Below are 26,711 nucleotides of genomic sequence, written 5' to 3' on the forward strand. Positions count from 1 at the left end.
CAGATTCTGTTGCTTTCTCTGCCGTCTCATTCCAGCACGAGTGCTCACCTCACTCAATGCAGAGCCTCAGGTTCCCTCAAGATCCTCAGAGATGGAATCTCCCAATTTAACAAGATAGTTGGTGACAAGATTTGAGCGACACTGATTTAACTCAGCTTCCAGAGTTTAAGTTCTCAAGACACAGTCCTGCTCCTTCCCGGGCCTCATCCTGTGTGGCTGGTGTGGATGCGGGGTTTCCGGAGGGTGGGGCTGAGGCAGGTCAGCAGAGGGGGATGGCTCATTATTGATCGCTCAATGCCTTGAGGATAACTAGGATTAATGAGCTTTATACGGTTGTAGGTTTGGGGTATATATATGTATGTATATTTTCAAATGAATTGGATTTCACGTGGGGCAACCTACAGCAGTGTGGCCTCGCCTGGTGCTCAGCAAGCCACCTGCTGACATTGTTACTGTGTGTGTTCCCGTCATCCCGCGAGGTGGACACGGTTATCACCACATTTTTCTGACATGAAACTTGGAGAGGAGAGGGTTTAGGAAACTCCTGAAGCCACACTGTCAGCAGGACCCAGGTGGTCTGGCCTTAGACCCTGCACTGTTTGCCCCTCACCACGCTGTCAGCAGACCGGGTGGTCTGGCCTTAGAACTCACGCTGGTCGCCCCTCCCTGCCACGTTGTGGGGTTTTTCCTGCTTCTGGGCAGCATTTCATAGCTTGTGAAACAAGACCAAGACTTACTATGAGTGGATATGCCATTATCTGAGATCCAGAACGTTTCCTGGACCTGGCGTTGCCAATGTCACATAAGGGAAGGTAAAAACATTTTCATTGTGGTCACTGGGGCTCCTGAAATGGTATTTTTCCCAGTGAAAGTTTACTCCTAAAAATCTTTTAACTCAATACTATGTGAACAGGAAGAAATGTGTTGGGCTCTAGTTAAATGTCTCAGAGCCACAGAAGTAAATAAGGGCACCTTCTGAGCACAGCCTCCCGGAGGAGGCCAAGGACGTTTGCCTGGAGGGTTTGCCATGAAGCAGGACTTGGGCAGGGCTGGTCTGCCTAGGGAGGCCTCTGCCATGATGTAGGTTAGTTGAAGTAGTTGAGGGGTGGTGGCGTGAGGTCAGTGGTCCCCGAGGAAGCCCCTAGCAAGGCCGGTTTCCGTGGGATGGAAAACTGCCGTTCAGTGGCTTTAATCCTGGCTTCACGGGTCTGACATACAAGCCTGCACTTGGATACTTGGATCCCAGCCAGGTCAGATGGCCCTGAAAGGACATTCGGACTGTGATGGCTGCACCCATTCTCAGCATCTGTAGGGTCTCGTATGTATGTGTGTGTTTCCATTTTCTTTCAGCACAATTTCTGCCAGTGAAGTCGTGAGAAATAGAAGGAAAGGTGGAATGAAGATGTGATTGAGGAAAGTGTGGTGTGGTCTTCGACCTTATTTTGCCTTGGTTGGTGCTCAAGAACTCCACCTGACCTCAGAGCTGAGCGTTTCTGCCAGGAGGTCCTGCCTTTTATCCTGCCTCGAGGCCTGTTGAGACACTCCAAGAAGCTTCATTAACAAATTGCCTTTTCCTTTTACAGCAGTTGGATATATTTGCAGCAAAACAAAGGAATTAACCCCCCAATATGGTGATGAAATGCATTTAAGTATAGATAACATTCAGTCTTGAAGGGCCTGGGATTTGAATCATCTTTGGGTCATGTAACAAGTGGTGTCGGTGATTAAAATCTCCTGACAGCTTTGTTCTGCCGCGTTCCTCAGTTTTGAATGATGATCTTCCTGGTTGTACCTTGGAGGGGCGTTTGTGTCAGTAGAGAGCAGAGTGCTGGTTCCCAGAGGCTGGGAAAGGACAGAGGTGAGGCCCCTGAAGGACGCTGGTCTTCCTAGTTTAGGGGTTTGGGGCTCAGCTACCTTCCTGGGTCCGTGTAAATTATACCCAGGATCATTTTCACTCGCCCCACTTTAGTTGAGCATTGGAGCTTCAGGATATGTGTGCCCACGTCACCTGGGCCGTGATCCTGGAGTTGGGTGAGACTGATTCCCAGGTTTATAGAATTACTCTGGGATTATTGAAAACAGAAGCACTTGAGGCATTCATAATGCTATTTCCTGAACGTAATTTATGTTCAGTTCTTCAGAAACATTTATCTGAGGAAGCATCTATAATTTTTGTTTTCTGCCACTCAGTGCTAGAAAGAACTGTGCAACACTCAAGTGAGTGGCATTATTCCTCTCCCTCCACCATGCAAGCAAGATTAATGGTACCTCTGGCTCCCCTCAATCTTCTCATCTGCGGGGCACCTGGTGTGGCAGTGTGCTGCCTTCCGTCTTCTTTTTGGGGAGAATTAGTTGTGTTTGTGTGTGCTGCTCAGCTCAGCCTGGTGCAGTTGTGTGGGTGAGGAGCTTGGATGCTAGGTGACCCTCCCAGGCCTGCCTCCCACCTCCCTAGGCCTAGTTTTAACTGACAGATAACCAGTGTGTTTTGGAAGAGGACAGCAGCAGGGCAGGAGAGAGTTTGTTCAGACTTTCTCCTTGCACTGATGTTTGAGCCTTCATCCAGCCTGGGCCCTTCTACAGAGCTGTGTTTGTGTGTCGCAAACCATTCCCTCCCAGTAACTGTACTTTCAGAGGTTTTGAAATGTGACTTAACTCATCTTCAATTTAAGCGTACTATTAAATTTTAGTGTTGAAACTGATGTATTTTATGGCCTTTATTTGATTTCTCTTGATTTTTTTTCCCTATATGAGACACAGCATCTTAAGGGAGACAGCCTGGTGTTGGCCACCTTTCCTAAGGATGGAAGTGAATTCTGAAAGCCCTTTATGTAAGCAGTGAAATAATCAGGGAATCGTTATTATAGCTATGCCTGTCCATGTAAAGCGAGCACGACTCATAAGCAGAAAAAAGTGCAGCCCAGGGCCAAGGTGAGCCCTAATGCTGCCTGTGCCTCGCCTCCCTGCCATGAGGAATGGAAGTGCAAGCGCAGGTGGTTGAGTTAGCCTCCAAGCCCAGCCTGCGCCCCCCTCACATCCCTCTGCATCTGCAGGGGCACAGGCCGTGCTGCCACCCCTCGCTCAGTGCCAGGGCTGATGCGTCAGGAACAGGGGGTACTGTCCGCCCCTTGCTCGGTGCCAGGGATGATCTGTCGGGATCCCTCGTGCTCATCTGGTCCTCATGTCTTCATCACCAGCCTCCTGCTGGTAACGGGCTTGTTATTTCCTTGGTATGGGTAATAACATACCCATACCAACGTATGTAATAACATACCCATACCAAGGTGTTGTGGGGCGGTGCTCAGTCCTCCGAGGGAGGGAATCGGCCCTTAGCCGATTCATATTCAACAGGACCGGGAAATGGGTTCTTGTTCCATGTCCTGGATCCCAGAAAGCCCTTGCCCTGGACCCTGTCATGCCCGGGGTCTTCCTGAGAAACGCTGGTGCCACTGGAGCACAGCCCAGCCCCTTCTAGTTTCTCCGCTTTGTAACTGCACTTGTGTTTAGCAGGTCTTCCAGGACTTAGACGCTGCTTGGTGTGAGCCAGGTTTTGTGTGGAAAGAGGACAGATCCGAGGTGGCAACCAACCAGCCCAGGACCATCTTTTATGCTTCCAGATTCTGTGTCCAAAAACTCACCCGTGGACATTGAGGGTGATGCATTTCTGCCCCAAGACATCTGTGGACTCAGCTGGAGGGATGGAAAGGATGTGGAGCCTCTTCACTCCTGACCTGGGCTTGGACCTGCTGTGCAGCCTCTCAGTGGCACCAGGGCTCCCTTGTGTCACAGCGGCCTCGGGTTGGTGGCACTGCTCTGACGGACGTCCCAGGCTTCATGATGGTAGGGCCTGTTTGTGCCATGGCAGCCTCCGGATGGTGGCACTGCCCCAGGGTGTCCCAGGCTCCAAGGCCAGTGTTCTGTCCAGCGAAGGGAAGTTGTACTGTAAGGTCTAGTCTCGGAAGGTGCCTGGGATTCTATTCTTCAGAGCGGTCCTACACTTACCACAAAACAAGCCAGGGGAGGCCCTGCCAGAATTTGCAGCTGTGTTTCAGGTTGTTCCACAAGGCCTCTTTTATTTTGGCCTACTCAGGTATATAATTCTTTTTCTCTTTGGTTTTTTTGAGACAGGCAAAAAATACCTTTTTGTTGCCCAGGCAGTGGTGTGAGCACAGCTTACTACAGCCTCAACCTCCCAGGCTCAAGCGATCCTCCTGCCTCAGTCTCCTGAGTAGCCAGGACCCACAGGCACATATTCCACGTGTCCCCATGCCTGACTTATTTTTGTATTTTTTGTAGAGATGGAGTTTTGCAATGTTGCCCAGGCTGGACTCAAACTCCTGGACTTAAGTGGTCCAGCTGCCTCAGCCTCCCAAAGTACTGAGATCACAGGCATGAGCCACCGTGCCTGGCCAAGTGTGTTTCTAATTTCAAAATTAAGAGGACCCAGAGTCAGTTAATGACGTCTCTACTGGAACATGCTGCTTATAGTGCATTAGGAAAAATCCAGAACTTGGTAAAGGAGCTGGACAGACACAGCCCTTCGAGGTTGTCTGATGAACCCCTGTGGTGTTTAACCATGTGGAAGGATGTACCGTGTCAGACTCACTGTTGTCGGCGGGCTGAAGCCCAGGTTTCATGAGGTTATGTGTCAACTTGTAGTCCTTTCTCTGGCAGAGGTGCGAGTGACTTCTGCTCAGTGAGAGGCTCATCTCAGGGACTTCATGGCCTGAGGGACGGCAGCCTGTTTGAGCTGATCGAGCAATCTCGCGCTACCCTTATTTTCTGAAACGCCTATGAGTGACTTCTCACATGGTCTTTGAAGCGGCATCATGCCCGCGCTCCTTGGTAACAATCAAATGGTTTTTTTGACCCCTCGTCCCTTTCTTTGGGGTGTTCCAGTCTCAGTTCTCATGTGTTCTGCTTCTGCAGGAATTTCTGAAGCTGCTGAGTGTAGAAAGCACTGAGGAGGCTGTGCTCCCACCCCTGTGAGCCTTCCAGGCATCATCCTCTGCCCTTGGCGCGGCAGCGTCCATGACACACTGAGGAGGCTGTGCTCCTGTCCCCCGTGAGCCTTCCAGGCGTCCTTCTCTCCCCTCCAGGGGGACAGGAGGAACCTTTCAAACCCTTCTTAAACTTGTTTTCATGTCTTTGTTTTAACAGATTTCTTTGCATCGTCTCCCTTATCCAGAAGTGAGGGTGAACGCTGAGTTATTCACGGGAGTCAAGAAACCACACGCAGCCCAAAGTGACGTTTGTTTCCCTGAAATGATTTGTGTGTGTTCACCTTAATATGCAACTCAGTATAATAGGTGTGTTTTGAGGAATGACTTTAAATTACCCAGGTAAAAATGTGACAGTTAAATTTCATCATCTGTGCGGGTGTCCACAACCCCCTTCTGTGATTGTGTGTGAGTTTGTGACTTGTGGTTATTTTTGAAGAAAGAAAATCTGCTACTGAGGACTTCAGAGGGTGTGCTGGGATTGTGTAGGGTGGACATCGGGGGCTTCAATGTGTGGCTTCCTTGAAGAGGTTCAAATTAAGGCTGAGAGTCCCTACTCCAAAATGCTTCAAAACTTGAAACATTCTGAGCTTCCTCATGACACTCGAAGGAAATGCTCTTTAGAGCACTTTGGATTTGAGGCTGGGGATGCTCAACTGGAAAGTGAAATATTGCAAGACCCTTCTGGCCCCAGGAGCTTGGATAAGGACATGGAGGGGGCCTGTGCCAGGTATCCCTGGAGTGCGAGGCAGCCTCGGCTCACTGAACTGGTTTTTTGTAGGAGCCACAGAAGGGAAAGAGGGTCAAAGTGGCCATGCCTGGCTCCTGAGAAGGCTGGACCAGAAGGAGGTGGATGCGGAGGGCAGTAGTTTAGTTCCCAGCGTCCGGGGCTCCTGTCCCTGGTGGAGTTGAGAGCCTCCTCTAGTTGTGACCTCTCCCCTGTCAGCAGCCACTGAGGCCTGAAGGGAGAGGGGGCTGAGGAAAGGAGGAAGGATAGGCCTGCTTCTGGAGAGGGCCAGCATCGGCCTGTGCTAGCCTCGTGTGTTACTCCTGCTTCCGGTGTGCACAGCCGTGCCTCGTGGTGTAGCGATTCCCGGGATGCACAGCGCTCTTGTCTGCATTAATGTCTTTGTCTCCGACCCTTGGAGGCAAGTTACCTTTTTCCCCAGTGAAAAGAGTTAGAAAATCTTATAGAAATGTATTTGCTCTAATGTCTGTTTTCCGATAAGACAGGAGGATCACTTGAGGCCAAGGGGTTGAAGACCAGCCTGGACAACATAGCAAGACCCCATCTGTATAACAAAAATTAGCTGAGTGTGGTGGTGCGTGCCTGTGGTCCCTGCTACTCTGGAGGCTGAGGTGGGAAGATCACTTAAGGCTACAGTGAGCTGCCATTGCTCCACTGTACTCCAATCTTGGCGACAGAGCCAAGACCCTGTCTCAGAAAGAAAAGTTAAAAAAAAATTCAGAAATGTCATTTTCCTTTTAAATCATCCCAAAGGAAAAATCGTTTTTTCTAAGAATGTAAAGGGTAACTGACACAATTCTTTCCTTGCATTGTTTCTCCTTTTCAAATATTTACAGTAGTCCGTCCACATCGTCTCTCATGTCATTACAATGTCACAGGTGTCTTCGAGGTTAGTGGTGTTTTTCTGTGTCGCACCTTGGAGAACTGCCAGCATGAAACCTCTTACCACGATTGTGCACATTGTTTGTAGTCCCAATTAAAATCCTCTCCAGAGAAGCCTGTGCTGCTTATTATAGCAGAACTTTGTGCTGAAATGTGCATTCAGCTAATGGTTTTAAGTTCATATCTGAGATGATGCTGTGTAATTCCTGAAGCGTATGGGATCAGTAATGATTGAAGATAATTCTGGCTGATGTCATTTAGAGGATATTTTTCACTTCAAGTTAAAGCCTCCTTTGCGATAGTCATTTTGGGATTCATTTAACTATGTGCTTTATTTCATAGCTCAAATTTTCATTAGTCATTTCATACCACAGGATTTTGAAAGCAGTTTTGGCAAAATCTTTCTAACAAAATGTTTGCTTATGACGTCCCAAAGAACAGCACTCAGAATTGCTGGTAACTGTGGTACATTTTAAGGCTGATGATAGAAGTCACTTGAATGGTAAGCGCTGCTTTGTGAGGCAGATGGGGTTTGAATCCCGACCCTCCTGATACACCAGCCCTGACCCTGGCCTTCTCTCCTCTCCACTGGGAGATGAGAAGGGTGCCAGCATCCACCTCACAGGCCGTCCTGAGAACCTGGGACTAAGGGCTTATGTTCCTCTTGCAGGTGGCACAGATGTGGGGGCTCGACGATATACACACTGCAGGCTGCCAGTGTCAGGGTAATCCAGTTTTAGTCATAAAGGTGGGATTTGCTTTGCTCCCCTGCAGACCAGGTGTGCTGCTGCTGTTGTAGCAGGTGTGTGGATCCTCTTGGGTGGTCCTCAGGTGGACAAGGAGTCACCGATTTGGATTCCCAGTGTTAGATGTGAGGGGGGACCATGGACCTCATGTGTTCAGAGGAGAGGAGTAAAAAGCTTCCCTTGTATTTACAGAACTGTCTATCCCAGGAATGCCAAACCACTGGCTTTCACCTGACGCTGTCGTAGGTGACACTGTATGGAAATGAGGACTTATGTTCCGCATACTTGAGCCAGTACCCATCTCCCTCCAAGGCCGTGGCCGAGCCCTCCTGATTTCGCTGGGTTGCCAGGCTGGGGATCTGTAAGCCCAGTGACGTCTCTGGTCTCGGCCCCTGCTCCCCGTGGGGACAGGAGGTGGCTTCAGGAGGCTGGTGATGAATGCCTGAATGAAGCCGACTTGTGACTGCAGTTCTGTCTAAGGGCCTCCCCGGGTGTTAGATGTCAGTAAATGACACCTGTGTGTGGATCTCATGTGATGAGAGAAACAGTGGGGGAAACCAAAGCTTGTGGAGTCTGCAGGTTCTGGACTTGGGGGTGTGTGCACCTGTGTACTTAGTGAGGGGTGTGATGCCTGGAATGAGTGTGCACGTGTGTCACGTTTGTGCGTGTGTGGTGAGTGTATTTAGCAGGTGTGGGAGGAGTGAGCATGTTCATGTGTGTCGTATGTATTTGAGGGTGTGTGGAGTGTGTACACGCATCATACTTGGTGAGTGTATTTGAGGGTGTGTATGGAGTACATACATGCATTTGTATGTATAGTATTGGGTGAAGCGGTGGCATGTGTGGAGTAAGCATACACACGTGTATGCTGTGTGGGGTTTCTACGTGGTCCTCCCCTGAGCCTGCTCCTGGGCCCTGCTGTCCTGGCAGCTTTACAGTTTGGTGCGTCTTTGATTCCGGACGATTCTGGAACCAAATTCTGAAGCTGTGATCACAAACTTGCAGCCCTGGAGGACGCTGGCTCGTGGAGCCGGCACGAGGGTCTCTGTGCTGGCCTCTCCATGGGCTGGGCTCTGTCCACAGAAGAGCATGTCTGATGATTGAGCTGTGCGGGTCTGTGGCTCCCTAGCCTCAAATCAGCCCTCGGTTCTGTCCCACCTCTGTTTTTCTTGCTGAGGGGCTCCAGGAAATGGTGCCTGGGATGGCGTTTTCACTCTGGGGTTGCTTCGCCAGCTGCCCAGGTGCTGGCTGCCTGAGCCCTGCTGCCATCCTGGGTGGACGGGGCTATCGGGGGGACATCCCTGAGCACCTGCGGGAAGGCAGGTTTAGGAAGTGCCAGAGGTGAGTGGCTTCCTCCCACACTTGATTTTCTGGAAAGTTCTGGGTCTCATATTTTTCCCTAAGGGAAGTTAGAAACTGAGTTTCTCTTTAGGGGAGCATCTTTGCGGCGTCTGTTGTTAGAATGTTCTCCAGGTGTGAAATACTCGGGGCTGTATGTGTTTGGGAACATCCGTGTCCTGAGCAAATTCAGTAGGGAATGGAGAGAGGCCTCCTGTCACCTTGGCCTCTGTTTCCAGCTTGTTGAGGGTTGACGGCTGCTGGTATCCCAGGGAGAGTTAAACACTGGGTGGTGTGGGATGGGAATGTTTGCTCTGACAAGGACAGTGGGAAAGCATCTAAACAAACGTTGCTGTTCTCCAGGCTTCTTGGGGTCGAGCTTGTTTTGTGGGGTTGAGGGAAAGCTACCCTTGTTCCTGTTCCTCACCATTTGAAAGGTGTCCAGAGCTCATTCCTCTGGAGAGGTGATGCGCATGAGTGGGGGTCAGGTCGTAAGCTCCGAGGTTATTTGGGACCTGTCAACTGATTTCCTGAACACACAGGTGCTTGGTAAACGTGTTCCTGATTAGCTAAAACATTTCAACACGACGTGATAGCTGGTGGTTGTTTAAAGCCTATCACAATTTCCCTGTTACTTTTTAAATGCCTGTTGAATAAGGGAGGATTCACATATTTTTCTTTTCCTGTCTGCATACTTGATATTTTGTTTTTTGTTTTTTATGTGGGTGTGCAGCTAACAGGATTTAGAAGCAGCCTCAGCCCTGGGTAGACTTCAGGACCGCCTCAGTCAGTGCTGAAGGGAGGCAGGGATTTGGGGGCTACCTCCTCCATAGGATGGACACCAAGGGCCAGAGGTCAGCAATCTCAGTGAGGTCACAAAAACGGGCACACCCAGCACCCTGGCCCATATGCCTCTCCTTCACCTTTGTCTCTGCTCAAAGCTGCTCTCCTGGGTCATCACGGGTGATCTTTAGGCACGTGCTTGGTTCTTGCCGAAGTGGCATCTGGCTGTGGTCAGTGTGGGCCCTCAGGACTTCCATGTTTTTGGCTCACATCAATATTGGACAGTGGTGTATGTTTGTTTTGGAGTGGTAGATCCGTTGGATTTTGGCTTTGCCAACTCATTTAAAACCTGTTCTCCTAGGCACGGGGACCCTCTCATAAGCCACATGTTCTCCTGGGTTCTGGGACCCTATCATAAGCCGGTGTTCTAGGCGCTGGGACCCTATCAAACTGCATGTGAGGGATCTCGGAGGTGCTCCTTATGAGGATCCTATGACTGACCTGAGGTGGAACAGTTGCAATTCAAAACTACCACCCAGAAAAATTGTCTTCCATGAAACCCATCCCTGGTGCCAAAAAGGCTAGGGGACAGCTGGCCTATCGAGGGCTAAGATGTCAGTAGATTTTTGGACTTGGGCCTCAGTTGAAGAGGATTAGATTTTGAAAGGTGGGGATTGAAGGCTTCTAAAGGGCAGGTTTTCATCTCCAGTGGGGCCTGGGCAGAACTGGGTAGAACTGACCCAGAAGCTGACAACTAGTTAGGCTGGCTCACTGCCTGTGTCCTGTGTGTGCAGCCTTGCTGTTTATTCAATTGTCTCGTGGTGTTGTGGATTCCATCCACAGCCTCAGAGTAGTGGAACCCATTACTTCAAGGCTGACCTTATTTAACTTTATCAAAAAGACATGAAAATCATTTAGTATGAACCTTCCAGATACCTGTATCCTTTCTTTTCCCAGAGGCTTTTAAGTATTGCAACTTAAAAATCTTCAAAAATAACTTGAAAGGAAAACCTCTAAGTACACTTTTGATGAGGACCCTTGACAGCTTTAATACGTGAAGTAAATTTCCTTGACTTTTGTATTCCTAGAAACTCGTTCTTGTTCGCAGAAGACTTTGTATTTTGTCAACAGTGGCCACTGTTCGGTGACCATCATACCTGCCGTGTCTCATTTAGAAAGTTGGATGTGGATGTATTAACTTTTCAGACACACAAACACTTGGGCTGTTTGTTTTTGGTTTTGATTTTTTGTTTTTTTTCCCCTCCAGCTGAATTCAAAAAAGGGAAATGAGCAGACAGAGTAAGTACCCGAAAGCGTCTAAGTGGCTGGGTGGAGGATCCTACTATGGTGTTGGATTGTGTTCTGTCAGACATCGGTCCTCGAGAAGCTGACTCTGAAAGGGCTGGCATTGCCCTCACCATGGGACATTCATCTGTCTCACCAGAAAATGAAGAATCTGCCAGAGCACTGTGAGTCAAATTCAGTCAGAAATCGATTAAGAGGCTTTGTCTCAAAGGCCAAAACATGAGGACACATTTTTAATTTTTAAGGAGTGCTTTATCATGAGTCAGTCCTGATGTGTATTGCATTAGGAAACCTCTGAACTTCCACGGTCAGGCCCAGAACTCTGAGGGAAAGTGGTTGTGCCCTTCCCATTGTTTTTATTTGAAAAAAAATTCATTTAGGTAGAACTGGAAGCCTTTCTGCAGTGTTAATACTCATGACCTGTTCTGGGTCTCGGTATATGTGTACTGTATAAATGTACATGTTTGTATGTGGTGTACCTATACGTGCATTTCCACTGTGCATGTATTTACAATGTATAGGTATGTACACTTCATATGTGTCCTACACACATGCATGCTGTAGGCATGCATGTACACGTGTATATGTGTGTATCTATGGGCACTATGGTTATATGCACACTACTTGGACACCTATCTGTTCTGCATGTGTACATACATGCATGTATTTAATGCCATATACATACCTGTGTACGTACACCGTGTGGGTATGTGCACATTATTTCTGCAGATGTATATATACATATGTGCACACAAGCATGCATGTACACTATGCACACTGAATAAACTTCTGGATATGTACACACTGATACATATACATGCTGCTTATGTATGTACACTATTGCATATGTGTATATGCTGTATACGTTAGTGTACTGATGTACATTGTATACATGTGCCTATGTGTACACTGCGCATGTGTATGCATGCTGTAGTGCACCTACGTACATTGGATAAGAATGCATGCTATATGTATGTGTATACATATAGCAAATAGCATACCTGTGTACATACGGATGTGCATGTGTATGCCATATGCATGTACATACAGGTTATAGTATACCTGTGTACACTGTGTGCATATAGATGGGTGTACATGCTATGCGTGTGCATACACTTTAGCGTACCTGTGTACATTTGCTATATGGACTAGTGTATGCTCTATGTTTGTACACACGTAGTGGACTTGTTTGTACACTATATATATTTGGATGTACACTCTATACATGTACACTACATGGATCTGGATGTGTGTGCACTCTGTACACATGTAGTGCACTTATGTACACTATACATATTCGGATGTGTGTACGCTCTATGAAGGTACATGTGTTACAGTGTATCATATACGTACACTAAGTGGATGTAAATGTGTGTGTGCTCTATGGCACCAGGAAAAGGGCTCCCGCAGGGATCCAAGAATGCACCATCTCGTTGGCATCGGAGAGTGTAGGATGAAAACAGTTGTTTGTTGCAACCTAGTTGAAATTTGGCAGGTTACTCTACCCTTTGCAATGATTTAGGAATAGTCACTTCATTGATGTGTGTGTTCCTGAAATCATAAACAGCTCTGTGAGGTGTGTCTCATCCCCAGACGAGAGAGGGAACCGAAACAACAATGACTCGGTCACTTAAGTGAGGTAGAACTAACATAGCAGCTGTCTAGCTTTCTGTATTATAACTTTGTCAGCAGCTCAATGAGAAATCGGTACTCATCAGGAAATGTGTCCACTTTCTACTGTTCTTTATTCGTGGCGTATTTCCTTCCTCGTGTTATTCCTCACGATGTAGCAAAATCCGTCCTAGAGTTGTGAATATAAACAGTTCATGACAATTGTAGTATCTTCTTTGTTAACATTGAAAACGATATGTAAGTTCATCTTCAGATACTGTTTGGAAGGACGAGAAAGAAGATATTTAGGACAAAAGAATAGAGAGCTTTCAAGTAAACAGGGAAAATAAGGACTTTGTGCAAAATATTTCCAAATTTGGAATTTGAGAACACTAAATCTCACATCTAAGATCATAGGTCGTTTTTTGGGGGGGTTTTAAAATTAGTACTTGGTTTTCCATGCCTTTGGGAATTTCAGTCCTGATGGAGGATTGCAAGAATAATCTGATTTTTCAGAACAGAAGGACAGTTTGTCTCAAAGGTAAATTCCAGGTTCTACCATAGAGAAATAGAAATTGCTGTCAACTTTCTGTAAGGTTCTTCAGTTCTTTCCTCTTCTGTGGTTAAAAAACCATCTCTGGGTTTAGTCTCAGCCAAGTTCCTCTTATTAGGTTGCCTTACATTTTGCACAGCTGTTGAGAGTCTTCATCATTCGTAGTTAACTTGTCAAAAGCAAAACTTTGTACTAGTTAGATCTGAGCACCTTGAAGGCAGGGCTTTGTTTTATATTTTTAATAAGCAGCAGGGTGATGGCAGGACTGAGGCCCTTCATCCCATCATGCGTTCCTCAGAGCTTTCAGAGTTCTCACTGCGTGCCGAGTGTGGTGTTGGCTGTGTAGCGTTTAAATAGGAATATGAGGTTCTGCGACTTGGTACGCTCTTACCACCTTCATAGAGAGCTTGGTGACAGCTTAGCATGACAGCTTGCACACCTGTTGTGTATACTTTATTACGGCCCCACAGAAAGGGTATTGATTTAAACGTGACTAATTTCTCGTGTTTATTTTTGCCTTTATTCCTAGTTACAGTCCCGATACTTTTTCTTCCTTTAAAATCTTGCTAATCGCTGGTGAATTAGTGATAAACTATATTTATGTGTTCTGTAAATCTAGCGATTTAATTGGAGGTCATTATTCTTGTACCATGTGTCAGTGCTATGTCAGGATGGTTCAGTTTTACGTTGTCAAAGGATTAACTAGAGCAGGATGCAGTCTTACTGGAACTTGCTCATTTATGAAATATAGGCACTTTATTTTTTGTTATACTCGAGGTGTGCTCAAATGTAAACATTTTGAGCCGTGTTAGAAGGATATACAAGATTGTAATGAAGAAATCAACAACTTGATCAAGTACCAGCTAATGAACTTTGTTTGAAGTTTATGGAACATGGACCTTGGCAATCAGTTTTCATCTTGACCTTTTATTTTTTTACTAGAATCTTGGTCTGTCACCCAGGCTGGAAGCGTGGAGCACAGTAGTACAATGTCCGTTCACTGCAACCTCTACTTCCCAGGTTCAGGTGATTCTTATGCCTCAGCCTCCCTAGTAGCTGGGGTTACAGGGTGTGTGCCACTATGTCTGGATAATTTATTTTTAGTAGAGATGGGGTTTTGCCATGTTGGCCAAGCTGGTCTGCAACTCCTGACCTCAAGTGATCCACCCACCTCAGCTTCCCAAAGTGCTGGGATTACAGGTCTGAGCCACAATCGCTGGCCTGATCTTCTGTTCTAATATTGGTTATTCAGTCTCAATGATAGCGCCTGGTTGTATTAATTTGTTGTAGAAAGCACAATTGCAATGAATCTGGTTGTGTATGTACGTGCTGACTTAGCGATCATGGCTGCACTGTGAGGTGGGCATTGTTCCTGAAGGAAGGCTGGATGGGCAAGTCGGGGCTTAAATACGGGACTTGTGGGCAGTCACTGTTGTCCCATGACTGAGATCAGGCCTGTCTGTCGCCTGTACCCTGAACTCTTAACACACGAACAAGCAAGTGTCAGTCGGTGCTCGAGTGTGATGTGGCCTGTGGTGTGTGCCTCTCAGCCTTGTTTGGCTCGGGGTAACAGGGCAACAGCTCCGTCCCTCGTGCGGCTGCCTGGGAGTCCCAGGAGAACCCACTGATGCCGTTTATAAATGCCAGACATTGAACGTTCTCCTTGGTACCAGCACATCTGGAATCGGACAGTGCAGTTAGATTCTCGGCCAACAAACCTGTACAGGAGTGTGTGAACTCTGCCTTTGCTTCTCCCGGACAAAGGTGAATTCCTGGTCACTAGTGGATGGCAACAGGTGTGGCCTCAGGAGCAGCACGGAGACAGGCACCCGGGTGCAGGAAGAGCATCTGCAAGAGGGGTCGGGGAACGTGACAGACGCACGTGCGAGTTTAGCTGCTACCGTAGGGGGTATGGGGTGGGTGAGACCAGATTTTCTCATTGTTGCCCCTTTCTGAAAAGGACCCTGAATTGACTTCTCTGTGGCTCCTCGCGCCTCCTTGTCAGGTTGGAGGAGACTGGTCTCCTGGCTCAGGCCCTGCTTGTGGCAACACGGAAGCTGCTGTTGCTTGCCCTGCCCTCCCTGTGATGTCCTCTGTGCTGTTGTCCGGGAACAGTTCTGTTGAGCAAGCTTGGACTCTGCTCCCTTCTGCTCTTGGATTTCATGTCTGGAAGGCTTGTGTTCTTTCCTGATTTTTGATGATGCTGAGCTATGATTTTGCAAGGATCACACGTGCCCATACAGGGAGAAGCTCCTTTGCAAATTTAACATCTTGTCGCTCTCAAGCAGAGCTTGCTATCGAAGTTGACAGACTCCTGTGTTTTTGTTTTGGCAGAAACTGAATTTCAGTCCTAAGACAGCTTCAGCACACTTGATCCTAGCTCTTCTCTCTCACTGCTCCCCTCGTGTGTGGCAGAAATCATATGCCCTGAAGTTTACCAGTCCCTTCATTTGAAAATCAGTTAATGTATGCGATCCTCATGAGAATTTTACTTTTTATAAAAGCAATCGCAAAGACTGGGTTTTGTGAAACCAGTGTTTTATGTGTATATTACTTGCACTCACAATAAACTTTGTCTTCTAAATATTTCATGTTTCAGATTAGCACTGGAATCATGCCCTGGAGTAGTTTTGCTTTTCTGCTTTTATTTTTGGCTAAGGTAAACTTGAGAACATTGTGATATTAGGTGTAGTGAGCCCTTTTAGCTGCTTCTATGTCTGTTTTCCTTTAAGCCAGAACCAGCAGACGGATACCAGTTTGTGAGCACCTGGCATCTCCCAGGCCTTTTCTGGGTCTTCCCTCCACTGTCTCGTGGACAGAACAGTCACTCGTGGAAGGTGAACCTGAGAATCTGTGCGTGGAATTAAGTAAATGTCATAGCTCTCTTCTGTGATGAACTGAATCACATTAAGCCCAGTAAATTGTAACAGCAGGTTTTGCACATACAAAGCATTGAACACCAGGACAGGTAACCAGGCTGCGACACTTCTGGTCCTGCACAAGACCTCCGGTATCACAGCACATTTAACAAATTGGCTGCATTGAGTGTTTGAAAACGTTGTGTATGTACCATGTCCGTGATTTTCGAGGGCCTGGAAAAACACCTCTGTGGTTATAGCAATCTTGATCGATGGGAGCTTAAGGTTAGTACTGGGGCAGACTGTGTTTTAAAGAATCAAGGTCTCTCGAGTATGTTTCGGTTTTCCCATGAAGAAGAAAGATGTTAGCTGTTCTTTCCTGGACTGTGGCTATCAGAGTGCCTCACCACGGTCACTCACACGTTTAGTTCATTTCCATTTAACCGGGCTGGACTTGGGCCAGAGTACTTCGGTTGTCAAATGTCATATGAGGCTGAGGAATTGTCTTCTGCTTCATCGTTGGCATATGGAAATACTGTTTTTCAAAGCATACTCTTTCTTATTTGTGTTTATATAAAATAATAGAATGGTTATTTTAACTGTGCAGTTTCCTATGCTTGCTTATTTAATTGCGGAAAGATAATGGTTTTATTTTGCTAAAATCTGTGCTAGGAATTGTGCAAAATCTTTGTGAAATACCCAGTTTACTAGCTTAAGTTACTGATATTTGTATAGAAAAGAAAAAGCCTATTGCTAAAAGGAGCATTGTCTTTATCGATGCAAAAAGTTTTAGGCTTATTGGCCGTGTAGTCAGTAAAATGCATCAGAATGTGGCGAAAATTGAGAAAAGCGTTGAAGTTTTAAAATCTGCTATGCAGTTTTCTTCAACTCCCTTGCAAGATACTTAATTTGAATAAAAGACAGAATAAAGTGTTCCCATTGAGGAAAGTGGCAGGAGGACTGTTCAGAATGTGTTCTGAATCTGAGCAGTCCTGCCACGCTTGTCTGTGATGTGGTGGTGTCCATGGTATCACTTTTACAGAACTTTAAGAATGCTGCTTCTGTGAATAAAATACATTTATTCTTAGCATTTCAGTTTTGAGTTTTGAGAAGTGTAAAACGTGTTAATGCTTTCTTTCCCTTACAGAATTTGCTTGTTCTTTTTTTTTTCCTTTTTAAATGCCTACAAGACTCTGAAGCACATTAATCACTTAAAAAGAAAAGAAAAAAAAAAAGTCCCGGGCGTGATGGCTCACGCCTGTAATCCCAGCGCTTTGGGAGGCCAAGGCGGGTGGATTGCTTGAGCCTGGGAGCTTGAGATCCAGGGAACCAGCCTGGGCAACCTGGTGAAATCCCGCATCTACTGAAAACACACAAATTAGCTGGGCGTGATGACTGCACACCTGTAGTCCCAGCTACTCCAGAGGCTGAAGAGAATTGCTTGAGCCTGGGAGGCGGACCTTGCAGTGAGTGGAGATCATGCCCTTGCTGTCAAGCCTTGTTGACAGAGTTTGGACCCTGCCTGATAAACAGCAACGTTCATAACGTATGGGTGAACTGCCCGGCTGCTCTGTCTAGAGTAGAATAAATCCAATTACGTTTTTGTCTTTTATTAGCATTGAAATTTTCTTAATCATCCCTTCGTTTTCATTACATTGTAGCAATATATTGCTGCTTAGAGTCTGGAACAAGTAGGCTTCTCTGGATCAGGTTCTTACTGGATTTCTAAAACTTAGAATGATTTTTCCCCTCCTTGGATGTGACTTACAGAATTTTGCCTTTTGAGGTGATGTGTTGCATTTGATAGCGGACACAGGAACGCCCGAAGAATTCACTTACGGGGCTAAAATATACGTACTTTGTAGTGTTTCCCTCCTAGAATGAAAACGGTACCTCTCATTTGGGATCGATGATGCTATTTGCTGAAAACATTTTAAATTGTATTTATTTTAATTTTTTGAGACAGAGTCTTGCTCTGTCGCCCAGGCTGGAGTGCAGTGGCACGATCTCGGCTCACTGCAAACTCCACCTCCCAGCTTCACACCATTCTCCTGCCTCAACCTTCCGAGTAGCTGGGACTACAGGTGCCCGCTGCCACACCTGGCTAATTTTTTTATTTTTGGTAGAGACGGGGGGTTATCACCGTGTTAGCCAGAATGGTCTCGAGCTCCTGACCTTGTGATCCACCTGCCTCGTCCTCCCAATGTGCTGGGATTGCAAGTGTGAGCCGCTGCACCCGGCCGAAAACATGTTTCTTGACTGCCTCAGTCCTCATTTGGGTAGTCTGTTCTTTGTAGGACATTCAGGGAGCGGGGACATCTTGAGTCTTGAAAGGCGCGCTCTGTGAGATGGGAATCTTCCGGCTGCTTTAATCACATTTAATGTGATTTAGGGAATCCTGCCGGTTGTCATTTACTGGAGAGCGCAGTTTCCTGGCTGCCCTGGTCTTTGAGGGGAGGGAGACTGAGGGGTCATTTTCCCACCTGGACCAATGTGTTTATTAAACCTGGCTTGTGTATCCTTTGGATCTTTTTATGAAGGAAAAGCCACATCTGTGACTTTCAGATGAGTGGAAGTCATGTTAAAAATATATATATATATGTGTGTGTGTGTGTGTGTATATATATATATATATATGGCTACTATGGAGAAGTTTTGTCCTTGTGACCTGTGAATACAGTCACAGGAGAGCAGAATGTTCACGGTGTGGGTGCCTACAGTGGACATGCAGAGTCACATTCTTCACTAGTATTATGTTAAAAAGTGACAAATAAGAGAAAAATATTTTGCTCATTACAACCTTGGTAAGAAGCTGGCAGCACTCTTGTTTTTGGAGGGGTGTGAAGGGAATATTGAGAAAGTGTCATCAACATTAGACTCACTCTGCAAATCCTGTGCCAGCTGGAGTGAGGACCCCGTGATGGAAAGATGCACCCCTCTGCCCCGAAGGAGTTGAATCTTTGTGACGCTCAGGATGCATGGTTCATCTCTATATAAAGGCAGAATGTGAAATGCCGTGGAGGCTGAGAGAAGCGATGTGGTTAGCAAGTATGAGTGAGACGTTTGGGACTTGTTAGCACCTGGCGTGTGTGCAGCAAGCTTTGCTATCTGCACATGTGTGATCCTTAGAACACTGGCGTCTGGAGCCGTGGGGGCTGTAGAGGGCCCCAGCTCCCGGCGGGCTGAGGAGTTCCCTGTTACCACCAGGATAACCGTGATTTTGAAGGCTGTCCCCAAGTCCTGGAAGGGGCTCCTTTCAGAGAGGAAAACACCCCAGAGCCTCGGGCAGAATTCAGTGATTTTTATTATAATGTTGCTTAGATTTCGCAAACATGAAACCGAGAACGTATTTCAGAATGCTTATGATTCTTTTGTAACCATGGAAACAAAGTAATTTGCAGTCGATGGACAGTTTTCAGAAGCTGAACGGCCAACATCATGAGCACGGCGCTCTCCCTACCGCCCTGGGCCTTGCTCCGGTTTGCTGGGGAGGCTTTGCAGGGCCTCTTGGCTGGGATACCTCTCTCATGTCCCATGTTGCTACCCCTGGTCACAGCCATACTGCTGGGCACCTGCGCCATGAGGACACTGAGTGGACACGGAGCCGCGGGGCAGCAGTTGGTCAGGAGGTGGCATCCACATGGTCCGAAACAGGTTTCTGTTCATTAAGAATGATCATTGCAATAGAAACAGAGTGAAAGAAAACTCTACTGACCTGAGAATGCGTCAGCTGAGTTGCATAGGGAAGTGCAGTGAAGAAGGTGAGGGCTGAAAGGAAATGAGGGAGGGAGAGGAAAGGAGAGAAGGGAAGCAAAAGGGGGAGGGCGGATGGGAGTGAAGAGGGAGATGTGGAGGAGGAAGAAGAGAGAGAGGGGTGGGCAGGAGCCTGGGAAATGTGTCCCAGAGCCGGTTCCTGACCGTCGTGGGTGCATCAGAGCTGATCTTCCAGGAGAGGTGGCCTGGGAGGGCTGACCCTTAGGAAGTAAGGGCCAGGGGGAGCTGATTTTTTGGCCCTCAGCGGGGCTGTTGTTGACCTGAGATACAGTGGATAGTTTTCCTGAAGAGGTCGTCTGCACAGCCACCATTAGCTGCCAGGTTGGAGAGAGAAGTGCTCCTCCCCATGGGTTCTATTTTGTGGATTTTTCCCAGTTTACCTGAGCAGCCTGTCAGTGGAAATGTCGGGGATTACTAACATGTCTCCATTCTACAGAGCAGTCGACCAGCTTCCGATCCTGTAGTTGTTGGGGGCACCATTCCCGTCCTGTCAGTGCCGGCCCAGCGTGGAAGCCGCAGCCCGAGGCGCTGGGAAACCTGCGGGGCTCTCGCTGCCGGGGTTCTGATGGGAGTCGTGCGCTGGAATAAAGATGTCCTTAGGGCAGAGCCTGGCGAGGAGGGGGTGCTGCTGTTGCAGCAGTACATGGAATTTCAAATGACAAATGAAACAAGCTTTTAATTATGACCAGAGTCCTATGCTCTGCGTTTCTTCAAATGGAAAAGTTGTGCTGAAATGAATTTGCTGTTAATCGGTTGCCTCATGCAAGACGCAAGACGGAGGGCTGGGAGCAAAGTAGAATGTGGACTTACCTACAAAGCTTCCTCCTCTCAGACTATAATCAGTTGCATGGTGCTACACAGGAATACGTGAGAATTCATGTGAGAAAGGTGATGGGTGCAGACCTGTGTGACCGGCAGGTGTGGGGGTAGGTTTGAGAGAAGCTTTTGGCTGAAGTGGTGTCAAGTGCAGGTGCTGAAGTGTGATGTCTGTCTGGATGGAAGAGCACACGCCTCTGGGCTGCGGGAAACAGATAAAGGAGGAGGTGAGCAGACGTGAGTCGTGTCTTAGGAATGGTAGCAATTCAGGCAGACCCAGGATCAGGCTCCCACGGGGGAGGAGTGGATATCAGGACCCAGGGAACGTGGGGCGGGGGTCATGCCCAGGCCTCTGCGGGTCTTGCTCTTGTGTCAGCAGGGCCCTGTGCTTGCCCTCCTTAAAACTTTCCTGATCCATAAAATGGGCACGACAAAATCCACCTTGTGACACTGAAGCTTAAATGAGATGATGTACATGGTGCCTTCCTTCCCTTCCTGACATATCATAGACTCACAGCTATGGTAGCAGCGACAGACTGGATGGAATGCTGGAGCCGCTTTGCGCCTGGTGAAGCCACATGGATTTGTGCAGTGCTGGCGACTGTCTGAAAGCCTTTGGTCATGGAAGTGGCAGCCTGGAGTGGCTCTTGGCATACTTGAGTCTGTGGAGTGTAAGGTTGACTGGAGCTCCGAGGCCATTGATACTATCCAGGGGTGAGCTGATGAGGCCCTAAAACATGGGGGAAGGCCGAGAGGACTTGGCTGCCAGAAGCATTGTAGATTTCTGGCTTTGAGAACTTGCTGACTTATGGACATAGGAAGGTAAACCCAGATGGCTCCAAAATTGTAAGTCCAGAAGAAAGGTGGGAGGGTACAATTGCTGACTAGGTCATGGTTGCCCTGTCCCTTTGTTTCTGGCCATCGTTTCTCCTCCCTCCCCCTGCCTTTGTGGGCTGGAGGGCCTGAGCCTGCACAGCGGTGTATTTCATGATGACAATGGCCGATTATTACCCTGCAGTAAGAAGTCTCTCCATTTTATTTGGCAGCAGTAGTTAAATAAATTTAAGGAGTGATGGTGTAGTAGTATTTGTTTTGTTTGTGCTTTTTTTTTTTTTTTTAGTGTCATTTAACTGAATGTTATTTCCAATTTCGCTGATCACTTTGAGAGGCCAAAACATGCTTTGATTTGTTATTTTGTGTTTGAGCTAGTTTATTGCCTCACAGGAATGCCAATTCTGTTGTCACACATCTTTAAGTATCTCAAATTGTGTTACTATAATACTTACCTGAATTACCTCCCTTATTTTGGCTTTTAAAAATCTAAAATCTGTGTGAAACACAGGATGGAGCATCTCCATTGAGGGTTGTTGGGAAGTGTGACTTTTCCTGGCATGCTTGAAAATCAGTGACATTATTTTATAGAAACACTTTGTAACTGACACCAAAGCTAGAAGCTCCTGTAAAGGGCAGAGTAGGCAACATGTTATACTTTGAGGGCCACAGAAGTCTCTGCATATATTTCTTTTGTTAAAACTTCAAAGTGTAAAAATCACTTCTGGTTCCCTGGCCAAGGCTCGGTCGGGGATCATGGTTTGCAGACCCTTGACAGCAGCTTAGCTGAAAACTGGTCTCCCATGCAGTGAGCAGGAGCCCACCTCATTGCTTCAGCCAGAAAGATGCTACCCTCATGCTGGAATTTACTTCAAACAAACTTGAAAGCTCTGGCACCGCTGCTCATTTCCATACTGTTGCAGGCTATCTAAAATACGGAGGATGCCTTGGCGTTTTGATTTTGTTACTCCTCTGGAAGGGCTCTGAGATGGCTCATCGCGAGTTAGACATTTGCAGAAATGATCAAGCAGAGCTGCAGCCATCTTGCAGATCAAGTGAAGTTTTTTCTGAAAGCTTGTTATAGGCTTAAATTTCTGATCCCGTTCCATCCACTGATCTTGTATGATTGGTTTCTTTTTGCACCCATTTGGGTCTGTGAAGCATCTCCCCACCGTTGTAGAACTTTAGCTGTGATTTCATTCGTGAGTCGGTATCCTCACTCCTCTTCTGTGAGGAGAAAGCGCTGTAGCTCCTGCGTGGTTTCCGGCCCCTCCCTGCACGTGGATGGATTGGGAGGTATTTGTGGTGTGTGAACTTGCTACCCCCAGAGGCTCCTTGTTCACTCCCCTGGACCATACTCTTCCCTACTCCCATGGACTGCACTCCTCCCTCCTGGTTCATTCCCCAGAACACATTCCTCCCTCCTCCTTCCTGGCTCACTCCCCTGGACCACACACCTCCCTCCTGGTTCACTCCCTGGACCACACTCCTCCCTCCTGGTTCATTCACCGGACCGCATTCCTCCGTCCTCCTTCCTGGCTCACTCCCCTGGACCACACACCTCCCTCCTGGTTCACTCCCTGGACCACACTCCTCCCTCCTGGTTCACTCCCTGGACCACACTCCTCCCTCCTGGTTCACTCCCTGGACCACACTCCTCCCTCCTGGTTCACTCCCTGGACCACACTCCTCCCTCCTGGTTCACTCCCTGGACCACACTCCTCCCTCCTGGTTCACTCCCTGGACCACACTCCTCCCTCCTGGTTCACTCCCTGGACCACACTCCTCCCTCCTGGTTCACTCCCCTGGACCACACTCCTCCCTCCTGGTTCACTCCCCTGGACCACACTCCTCCCTCCTGGTTCACTCCCTGGACCACACTCCTCCCTCCTGGTTCACTCCCTGGACCACACTCCTCCCTCCTGGTTCACTCCCTGGACCACACTCCTCCCTCCTGGTTCACTCCCTGGGCCGAACTCCTGCCTCCTGTTTCACTCGCTTGGCCGAACTCCACCCTCCTCCCTCCTGGTTCACTCTCCTGTGTCCCCACGCCTCTCTCCTGGTTCACTGCCCTGGGCCCCCACACCTGCCTGCTGGTTCACTGCCCTGGGGCCTCATGCCTCCCTCCTTGTTCACTCCCCTGAGCCTCCACTTCTCCCTCATAGTTCACTCCCCAGGGCCCCCACTCCTCCCTACTCCCCTGGGCCACATTCCTCCCTCCTGGTTCACTCCCCTAGGTCCCCACTCCTCCCTCTTGGGGGTGTGGTAGTTTCTGCTGTGCTTGTGCCAGCACGATAAGGCTGAGTGGTAGCTCCAGGGCTATGGCTGCTCACGCAGCTGTGGCGTTAGTGCAGAGAACTGCGGGGATGCAGCTGCCCTTGTTGTGATGCTTCGAGTGTCACAGTCGGTATGGGAAACTGGGTGGGACGTGGATGTCCCAGGAAGGGACAGGAGCCTCCCCTCAGCCTCTGTCAAACACTTCTCAGCCAGGCATGGTGGCTCATGCCTGTAATCCCAGCCCTTTGGGAGGCCGGGGTGGGTAGATCACCTGAGGTCAGGAGTTGGAGACCAGCTTGACCAATGTGGTAATTTTTGACACATTAAGGATTAAGGAAAATGACTCTCACTCGTTTGCCTTGCTTTTTAATTGATGATTGGTGTAGCCCAGTAGTCTGAACTTGTTAAGCAACCATTCTTACTGAAAGACTAATGTTTAAAAGTCTCTTCCTCTGGACACGTCTTTGGCTGCTGTAATCAAATGCAATGTAATCAAATGCAATGTAATCAGCACTGGTTAATGGCTTTCCTTGTTTGGCTAACAAATGCTCCTCAGAAACTTTGGTTTCTTGTTATTTTCATTTATAATTATGTTTTAAGCCTTCTAATTCTTCTAGCTTTCCTGCGAGTTGGGAATAATTGTGATGGGTGCTTAGTTTGGGATGTTGACGTATACTCTATGCCCAGCTACTATGCCATTGTGTGAACACTGATTTGTCACTTTCTCATGAAGACTGATTTCACCTAGTTTGGTAAATTCTATTAATTTTAAGGAAGGGGGTGGAATGCAACTGCTGTTAGGAGGCTCTTTTAACGATCGGGGAAATGTTGCCATGATTATTACCGTTACAGAAGGAACATACAAATACGTGCTGCCTTCAGTCATGATGAATATGTAAGTCCGCGTCTGTGACTGCAGAAAACAGCAGCCCCAAATCTTAAAATCGTGTGGATGCACCAAGCCCATGTGCAGGGCACTGTGGAGCAGCCTGGGTTAGCCGAAGTTGGCCCACAAGCCCTGAGGGATGGTGTCTGAGTTATGATAAGGCTCTGACTTGGGATTAAACAGACCTCCAAATACTGTGATATTCTAAACAAAGACATAATACTGCCCAGGGAGCCCAGTGGGCACCTGTAGGCAGTGTAGGTGAGAAAAGGTTCCAAAGAAGATTCCTGCAGCTCAGCTAGGAGGATTCTGTAAGGCAGTAGACACATCAATGTTCATATGGGAGTGTTGAGCTATATTCATTCCTTTTAAGCAGCCAGGCTTGTGTGTGTTTTTAGGGGCACTCACATGGTGCCCCTTCCACCCTCACTGCTGGTTGTGCCTGTTTGATGTTGCGGATTTCTGTGTTAAGTGTGTCCACTCTCCAAATGTATCTCTGTCTCTAGAATATTTTAGAGTAGACCATTTATTGTTTAAACGCTTGCATTTAGTGAGGAAGAAATCTTTAAAACGGGCCATACAGACCCTGCTATAAATGTTGAACAATGGAATGTGTAATGTTTAACACGTAGTGTTTAAAGTAGAAGACAGTTTAATTTAGAAATCCTGTTGGAATGCCAGTTTAAATTACCACCATCCATATGCATATGGAAAAGAATGAGAGTGAATGTACAGAAATGGAATTTTCTCTGTTTTGTAGAGATTCTGTAATGTATCAGGTACAAGCCTCACTTCATGATTTAAATGCATGAAGCTGAAATTACAAAACTTGACAAAAACATGCCTTTGAATAGTGAGCCTTTATCCTCCTTGAAATAGTGATTCATTCACTAAAATGTCCACCTGCAACTTTGTCAAACACATTTGTTGCATTAGTTCTCAAGTGAGCTCAGTTTTCCAGACAGGGAGATGATTATTGCTTAAAGTTTGTCCTGATGATGTTGGTGAACAGGGAAAATCCTATGATGTGGATCCTCTGCGTGTGTTACACATCAGATGCGGCCTGCCCAACCCTCTGCCTGTAACTGGGAACCTTGACTGTCGGGATCATTGTAGAGAACCTTGAGGAAAGCAAAACAAAGAGCCTCTGGAGTAGCAAAAGATGTAGCTGATTTCATGCAGTAAAACTTACACATTTTTCTTTAAAATGCATCCTTCGGAACCTCAGTTTGCTGATTATTTTAGAATCACTGTAGTCTGCTGACAGCAGTCGTGGGAACAGGTGCGTGGCCTGGCTGGTGCAGGAGGGTCTCAGAGCGGAGCCACACTGCTGACACCAAAGGAGGGACTGGAGCCATCACGCTCGTGACTCATGCAGATGGCCTTGGCTGACCTCCAGAAGAGGAAACGTCAGTATCCAAGGAGGAAAAAGTCTATTAATTTCATGAGTGTTTGCCTTCACAATGGCTACAACCCTGAGTTTGTGGCACCTGCTGTCTCTGGAATGAGGAGTCTTCCCTTCCTGGCAGATAAGCTCTAGATGGGAACAGGAGCTGTGGTTGCTGGATTGAAGAAGTTTCCTTCTTGGGGAGGTGGCCTTTGAGCCTGACATGAAGGAAGCTGTGACTGGCGGGAAAGGGCCTTGGAGACAGTGTATTTACCAGGAGGGTCGGTGACTGAGAACCATCCTGTTCCGAGTGTTGCCATTCTGGTTCTAGAGTAAACTTGGGGAGAAACAACAGCCAAAAGCCTCGAGAAATATTCTGTGATGTTGATCACGTTTGGTAGATTTGTTGCTGAGACTCTGAAATGAGAAGCCCTGGAGGTGCAGGTCTATCAGGCCGTGGGACGTGGGACAGTTGCTGCTTCAGGGGTTGGAGTCCCCGTGCCAGAGGCTCACTCCTGCAGAGACTTTTGCACAGTAGGCAACTGCTGCCTCTGGTTGACTGTGAGTCCCCCAGATGAATACCCATGAAAGGTACCATGTCAGTAAAGAGTCAAACTCTGTGAAGCATTTGGAGATTTATTCTGAGCCAAATGAGTTACCATGGCCCTTGATACTACCCTCAGGAGATCCTACGAATGCATTCCCGAGGTGGTCAGAGCCCAGCCTGGTTTTATAGCTTTTAGGGAGACACGAGACAATCGATCAAATAAATGTAAGATGTACATGGGTTTGGTCTGGAAAGGTGGGACAACTGGAAGCAGGGGTGTCCAGGTCATAGGTAGATTCGAAAATTTCCTGATTGACAGTTGGTTAAGAGAGTTGTCAGATAAGGGGTTGTGGAGACCAAGGCTTTGTCATG

General features: G+C 47.5%; 1 long non-coding RNA gene across 10 annotated transcripts in view; it reads left to right on the top strand.

Annotated features, from left to right (window-relative positions):
* Positions 1-26,711, top strand: part of LOC119623507 (uncharacterized) — a 103,709-nt gene that overhangs the window by 57,745 nt on the left and 19,253 nt on the right. For 4 of the 10 annotated variants that reach the window (XR_012092448.1, XR_012092453.1, XR_012092454.1 and 1 more), the window contains one exon: positions 1,351-22,854. The exons of 2 other annotated variants lie outside the window; for them this stretch is intronic. This is a non-coding gene — a long non-coding RNA (uncharacterized lncRNA). Of the gene's footprint in view, positions 1-1,350; positions 22,855-26,711 lie in introns of those variants that run through there. 4 more of the 10 variants (XR_012092450.1, XR_012092449.1, XR_012092451.1 and 1 more) reach the window with 4 other exon arrangements.

Source organism: Chlorocebus sabaeus, unplaced genomic scaffold, assembly GCF_047675955.1.
Source record: "Chlorocebus sabaeus isolate Y175 unplaced genomic scaffold, mChlSab1.0.hap1 unalloc_scaffold_523, whole genome shotgun sequence".
Lineage (NCBI taxonomy): Eukaryota > Metazoa > Chordata > Mammalia > Primates > Cercopithecidae > Chlorocebus > Chlorocebus sabaeus.